The sequence below is a fragment of the Nothoprocta perdicaria genome, unplaced genomic scaffold, assembly GCF_003342845.1.
Source record: "Nothoprocta perdicaria isolate Ctin4 unplaced genomic scaffold, notPer1 scaffold_301, whole genome shotgun sequence".
In the NCBI taxonomy this organism is placed as follows: Eukaryota; Metazoa; Chordata; class Aves; order Tinamiformes; family Tinamidae; genus Nothoprocta; species Nothoprocta perdicaria.
Window position 1 is genome coordinate 528863 of NW_020455535.1, and position 7346 is coordinate 536208.

Sequence of the window (7346 nt, forward strand, 5' to 3'; positions counted from 1 at the left end):
CCAAGCAGGCCTGTCCTCATTTATTTTTATGCTTGTGCTGAGTTTTGTCTGCCAGTATTGCCTTGTTGCACTTGGCTGTGAGCTTCTTGCCATGCATTCATTCCTGGGTAGAGCTCACAAATTTGTTTGGTGTTCTTCTATGCAGCATATTGCTCTTAACTCCATTGTTAAAAGAGTAAGAGGGGAAAAAAAGTAGGAATAAAAGGTTTTTAAGGAGGAGTTTCACTCGCGCCCTTCACCAGGGACCTCGTGGTCTATGCAGAGATGAGCAGAGGTCCAGGGCGCTCGGTGCTTTTCTGGTGCTTCTGCCTGGGTCAAGCACCGCATCTAACACAGGCAGCTGGAAATGTTAGTGAGCAAAATGCTGGGATTTTATTATTGTTGTTATTTTATTGTTATTTTGAAGGTAAATGGTGGAACAGGTGTCTTAAATTAGGCCAGTTCTCCTAAAAACCTGGAAAATACAGAGTTCTGCTTTATTTGATGGCAAGTACGGTAAGGACCTCACGAGCTTCGTGCCCCTCGTGCAGTTTAAAAGCAGGGAGGAGGACGGGGGCTGAATCCTCCCCTCGGCAGCACCAAATCCGCTGAAATCGCTCTTCACAGGAATCGCCGTCGGCAGCGTGTCGAGCCTTTTCCTCAGTATTTCATCAAGGTAAATGAGCCCGTTAAGCTGTATAATAGCTTCGTGGGGATCGCGCGGCGCCCCTGCCCGTAGCGCTTCCCTCCTGCCCCGCCGTTTTTCCCGGGCTGGATGCGACGCTCTGCGCAGGGGCCGTTCCGACGAGCCGGCAGCAGCACCGCGAGCCCAGGCTGCTCCTGCTGTGCTTGGCAAGCCCAGCGTTACCCACACATTTCCCTTCATTCAGCAAGGGTAACTCTGGCCGACTGCAGATGAGGAGCTCTCCCTTTTTTCTCTGTCTTGCATAAAGATAATAATAGTTTTAAGGTGCACGAGTTCTCTGAGAGGTGCCAAGGCCACCTCCGAGAGGTGGCACAGGGGCCACCAGGCTGCCTTCAGCCCGGGGAAGGCTCGGGGCAGTGGAGCCCTGGAGCCGTCTTGCTTCATCCCAAAGCAATGATTAGCTGGTGTTAAAATAACTTTTTTAGAGCATCAGGCACTTAAAGCTTTTGCATTTTATTTGACTAGTGCATCCTGCTTAAATACGCAGCCTTTCTGTTCAAGCTGCAGTGCTTTTTCCTTGGCATTTTACAGGGACGCCTGTTTTCCTCGAGGCCAAAGTAGTACCAAAAAATGTATTTTTCTTTTCCTTTGCGCAGAGCTTATTTTTGCCCCTTGTTTGTTGTTTCTGGCTGACAACCAACGTTAGCCCTGGGTGCAGCCTAATGGGAAGTGACCGGTGACCGCGCAGACCCCGCGCACGGGGAGAGCCGCTTCCTTGCTCCAGTTGCCAATGGTTGCATCTGAGATGCTCCCTTTTCCTTTTCCTTTTCCTTTTCCTTTTCCTTTTCCTTTTCCTTTTCCTTTTCCTTTTCCTTTTCCTTTTCCTTTTCCTTTTCCTTTTCCTTTNTCCTTTTCCTTTTCCTTTTCCTTTTCCTTTTCCTTTTCCTTTTCCTTTTCCTTTTCCTTTTCCTTTTCCTTTTCCTTTTCCTTTTCCTTTTCCTTCCCCCTTTCCTTCCCGGCTCCTCCTGCCCGGGATGTGCTCAGATCCCACTGCAATCACTGCCGCTTTGGCTGCTCCGTCGCCTCCGTCTCCCTAAACTCAACGTGTTGCACGGGCTCTGCGCTCGGCTGCCTGCAAACACAACCCTGCGCAAGCTCACGTAGTTATTTCTCAGCTCTGTATAGACAATTGCATAAATTTGCTCTGGAGTTGAGCCACACATCAAGTTACCTGTTTTATTTGGGCAATTCCATGGGATTTTTATGATATGCAATATTTTCAGTGTCTTCCTGAGGTTCTTCCCCATTTTTCCCTCTCCCTGTAAGCCCAGTAGCCTCCCAGCCCTGTTCCAGCCTTGGCTCCAACAGGGAAAGAGCCTTGAGATGCTGCAGAAAGATGAGAGAAGTAAAACTGAAGGGCAAGGAAGGGGAGCTCAATAGAGCATCATTAGTAGCTTGAACAATTCTAGAGGAAAAACACTCATGAAAAGGTGTAAAATCCTAGGAAAGGTTGAAGAACTTCCAAGTTAGTACAGGAAAATCCATGGGTTTCTTTGATAACGATGGAAAAAAATTAGTTTTTTTCCTAACAGCTGCTTCCACAGCTCAAAGCTTAGGCAAAGAAGGGAGTTTGGGATTTTTGCACAGAATTTGAGAAGAAGAGCTAGTGGGAAGGACAAAAAAAAATCCCAAACAGCTTAAATCCTAGATTCTTCTCAGCAAGAGCACACAGAAATTAGCTCTCCATATTTGCTCAAACATGTCTTTAATAACGAGACTACAACTTAAGCATTTAGTCTAAAATCTAAAAGGCTTCTGTGTAAATGGGAGATAAACTTTTAATCTGAAATTGCTATTGGCAGCCGAGTGCTACATTATTTGCCTCTTGGATTAATGCTGAAGATTACAAGCTTCTGATAATATGCTAGACTTCTTAAAAAAATTTTATCTAACCTAATCCACCAAATTAAAGGGCTGCAACTCTGGTATTTAGATTTTGATAATGCCATAGGTATCTAGGTTTTACATTGCGGAGATAAAGCTATCAGTCTACAAATAGTCCCATTGCAGGTCTCTGATGGACATATTTGATATCTTATTATTTAAACCTACATTTTCCATCACGCTGGCGCACACTGCACATAAATCCAGGCCACCAACCTCCCCTGTCTTGTTGGATGCAGGAGGTGCTGCCTCAGCCTGGGAAGATCCTATTGGAGTCTTGAGGATTTTCCATGAAATTGTTATTTTAGGTGTATCCCGCTTTTACATTCTGAATGCAGAAATTCCCTGCGTCCGCCGCCCTGCAGTACGGAGCAGTTGGCAAGGTGGTAGAATGTGAATTAATGTGGACTTAAAAGCATTTTCACTTAAATGGATTTATCATTCTAGATGACCTCCACTTCCCAACACGCTGCTCCTGTCAGGAGCCTGGAAGCTCCGAGGAAAATGGGACTCAACCATTGCAAGGTACTTCAGGGGAAGACTCAGGATCTGGAGTATTTGGGTCTCTGCTCTAAGCACGATACAAACGTTGTTGTTGCTCCTTTATTTAAGGACATGCATTTGCGCAGTACTGTCCCACTAAAAGCGCAAGGCCAACCCAGTGCTAACATTCAGAACCTGAACCGGATCAATTTTACAATCTCTCTTTTAGCTTTGGGCTTGTCAGGCTCTATTATTCTCAATACAAGCTGACAGTTGTGGGTTAAAAAGACATCAGTTACCTTTCGAAATTCCCCCCTCTGCTCTCGGATTAGCTGCATTTCTGCTGACATTGGAAGTTGTTGTGCAGAGTGGCTGTTTTTTGGAGGAGGGCAGGGGGAGGCATCCAGGTGCTGCACATTACCAGGTTATTGCCCTTCACTACCTGCCTTTGCTGCCTGCAACTGTGTCTTGCTCACTGTTGAGCATGGTAATAATTTTAGTTATTCAAAACTCTAGTCTGTGCAGGTTTATTGCTATCGTTTTGCTGCCCTTGTGATTTGTACCGACTGTAAATTGGCCTTTTTGCCATTGCATTTATTCTGTTAAAGGTGCAAATATTGAATCTTGCCAAAGCCCAGCACTCCTAGGGGCAGCTTTGTTGTGTGCCACGAGGGACATGACTTCCCTATGGTGCAAATTCTGTCCGGGCTGCAGAATCCTTTCGTTGGAACAGGACTAAGGCTCTTGCAGGGCTTGCTTAATCGGGGGCTTTGCAAGACCCGGTCCTGAGCTCACAGCGCTCACTCCATTCGGCGCCTGCTCTGCCTGTTTTGCCAAGTCATAAGCTCCAAATCCCGGGCAGAAATCAGTGAGGCGCTGGGATTCGAGCCCTGTATCCAAAGCAGATTGACGCCAGCTATCCTGGCATCTTCTCGCTTGCTCACTCCGATTTCATTGACAGCTTTTGCCAGAAGAGAAGATGCGCGAGGAACGATCCCCTTAGCAAAGGGGGCAACTGCTCTCTGATGCCGAGCATCTGGCATTGATGCTTTACGGACCTGGGCTGGGTGGTTCTTGGGTTTGAACTCGAGCCATCAGTTCTCGTGTTCCCACGTTTCGTTTGCTCTGTGAGTGCGTTTTTCCTGCATGGAAGAGGCTCGGGTGCTGCACGGATGCTCCCCCTCTTCCCACGTTTAGTCGGGCTTTGGTGCGTGTTCTCGCTGACAGGAGATGAATTGATACTAGAAATGCTGCAATTTAATTTCTAACTAGAAAACAGAGAATGTGACTGCAAAGCAAATACCGCGACCCAGCAGCAGAACTGTCCTAGATTCTCCCGTCTTGTTTTGGAATTTTATGACAGCCTTATTGCCCAAGGGTACCACATAATCACTTCGCAGTTCAGTGATACGCTTTCTTTTAGCATCTGTACTAAATGTGTTCTCATCCCTGCTGTATGTAAGAGCGCTTTTTTAATTTTTCAGATGGAAAAAAAAATTGTAGATGGATGGATTCAGATGCATCAAAGTTTGCAATAGTTAAAATTTTCTTATTTTAACCTTTTCAAACCTGCACCTTCTCCGAATTTCTTCGTGAATTGCATGATTTTTCTTATTTTCATGAGACAACAGGTCTGGACATCACTGTCATAGCTCACTGTACTGTAATCTTTGCCAAGATATACAGTATCATTATTGGCAAAATTTACATTTTGATCTTAAAATCATGAGCAAGTTGTTGACATATTAGCATTTTTCAAGCATTCTCCGTACAAGATAATTCCATACAATTCTGTACATAATTCCATACAAGAATTATGCTGGAAAAATCAAATCCTTGCCCCAAAAGGTGGGCCTGGTGCCATTTCAGGAACCTTAGACCGTTAATTAGTTCAGCTCTAATTGAAGCATTCGTGGCAGGGTTCCTTGGACCGGGACTCGTGCTGCCACCAGCAAGGTGCGAGGAGGGTGAGTGGTCTTGAGAGCAGTAAATCAGCTCCTCCATGCAAAATTCAGTGTTATTTATGTATTTGTGTTACAAATATGGTCGTATTTACAAAAATGTTCATATTTACCTGCATGTGCAATTAAAATAGGTGTGCAAATGCAATAAACATACATTGCTCTGCTTTTCTGTTAGAATCCTACAAGCAGGGCCTGAAATTCCTTGTTTCAGGTCCAATGCACGTGATCATTGCAGGGCTGGACTGCTAAAACCGTAGCATCTTTACCCTGACAAGTATTTTTAATGCCATATTTTGGGGTCATATGACTTGGGCAACACAATAAACAGCCGAGTACAAATTAGATGTTATCATTTTGACTCGTGTCTTCCTAAGAAGCACGCCGGGATTTTTCCAGAGCACTTCTTGTGCTTGCTTTCAGTGAACCCAAAATAGGTTTCACCTTGATTTCAGTGAACCCGTGGCTAAGTTAAGCTCCTCCAAAGCCCTGGCCCCGCATGTGGAGCTGATGAAGAGTGAAATAGACTGTGCTGACAATTAGGGGCCGTGTTTTGGAGGAGAGCAGTCATCCCGCTGCATTTTCTACTGAGATACTACCTGACATCTCTGTTAAATGGGGATGGTTTGAAGCAGCAGAGTGAGAAAATGTCCCAGGAAGACCTTTTTCTCCTTGTCCTGGCCAGACCTCCGCGGTAACTCTTCCTTCCCACGTTTGGGAAGATGGATTTGACGTTTGCCGATAGGTTGTTGGGCGTCTTCGCCGTGTCCCGGGCCGCTCAGCTCCGTGACAGTCGTGGCAGGAGGTTATGAATGAGCCGGGTGCCCTGCATTATTTTACCTGGCTGCTCCACTCGTAAGTCTATCATCCGAGAGTGGCATTTAAGTGTCAACGTTTTTATTTTATGCTGTCATGAATGAAATAGGACATCCCTGTCACTGGCACATTCCTCCTGCTGCTGGAATTAAATGCCTAAAAAATCTTGCCAAGGTGTGGGGTAAGTTTAGAAAAACAAACAAACTGTTGCTAAATTAATAAGCATGAAATATTGCCATGAAATATTGTATAGCTGTAAATACTGGTTGTGTTTCTTGCCATGGGAATGAGAACCAAATTTATTTGTATTTCACACCATCTTATGTAAAAGAAGAGCTCCTGTTATATCAAACATAATGTTTGTTATATCAAACATTATCTTTGTTATATCAAACATAATGTTTGTTATATCAAAAATAATTAATGCATAGGGATGAGAGATTAGGCTATGGATAATCTGAGACTTTCTGTTACGATCTGCTAGTCCCAAACAGTGATTTTAAGGTACCACATCCATAACCTGTACATTTCTCAAAATTAATGTGAATTATCAACTTTCTATTTATGGTGAAGGTTTTGTGATTCTTACTCTGCAAGTTTTTTTCCTTTCTGTTTCATTTTGTCCCAATAACCTTTTTTCTTTTTTTTAATGAAGCACACTGATAGATGGGGATCTGTTATTTTAAGTTTACCTTATATATTACCTTACATAGTTGACCTCTGAGGTCCCTTGCAACCTTAAGCATTCTATGATTCTATGATGATTCTATGATAGTTAGGAGAAGTCATTTTGAATGTTCAAATTAGCTCTTAAATCACACAGCAGAAGTTGAAAATACTTTCTCCATGGCCTGCTCTTGCTGAGCAGCATCAAAGCTCCCAATGATCTTTCCTCCTGGAACATTAGGAGCAAGTTTAAAGGAACTTTAAACTTCAAAAAACCCATCAGCTTCAAAAAAAAAAAAGCTTTAAGCTTTAAGCTTCAAAAAGCCCTAAGTAATCAACATGCACTTTTTCTAGCTACATGGAAATAATACTTTTTTCAAGGGTACTTCTTAGTGATCATATGTAAATAATTAGTTCGGTTCTGAAAATGAGACCACACCAATTTAGCTCAAGAGATCCCCTTTATGTACCAAAGTTTCACGTATCCTCCCCAAAGTGTTAATACCTTTGCCTGCACCTTCCTCTTTCAAACGTGCTCTTTGATATTGGCAGCAGCAGCATCGCACGGTTCCCCTCTCCTAAGCGCCCTGTTCGGGGCTACGTGCTGCAGCCCAGCAATTTTTGATGAAGCTTTTCACCTCAGAGAGTCATTTTTCCCAGGTTTTTATCCATTTTTCACCCCAGTTGCTGGGTCCCGTCCACTGCCCATGTCCCAGCACATCAGTGCCTGTTGAGCATCACTCAGACCAGCTCAGGCCCTCAGCTCACTCCAAGCAAACTGCAGCTGTTTAAGCACTGAGGAAGTTCTGGTTGGTTTTAATGGCCCGAGGTGCCTTCCCCAGCCTGCTCCC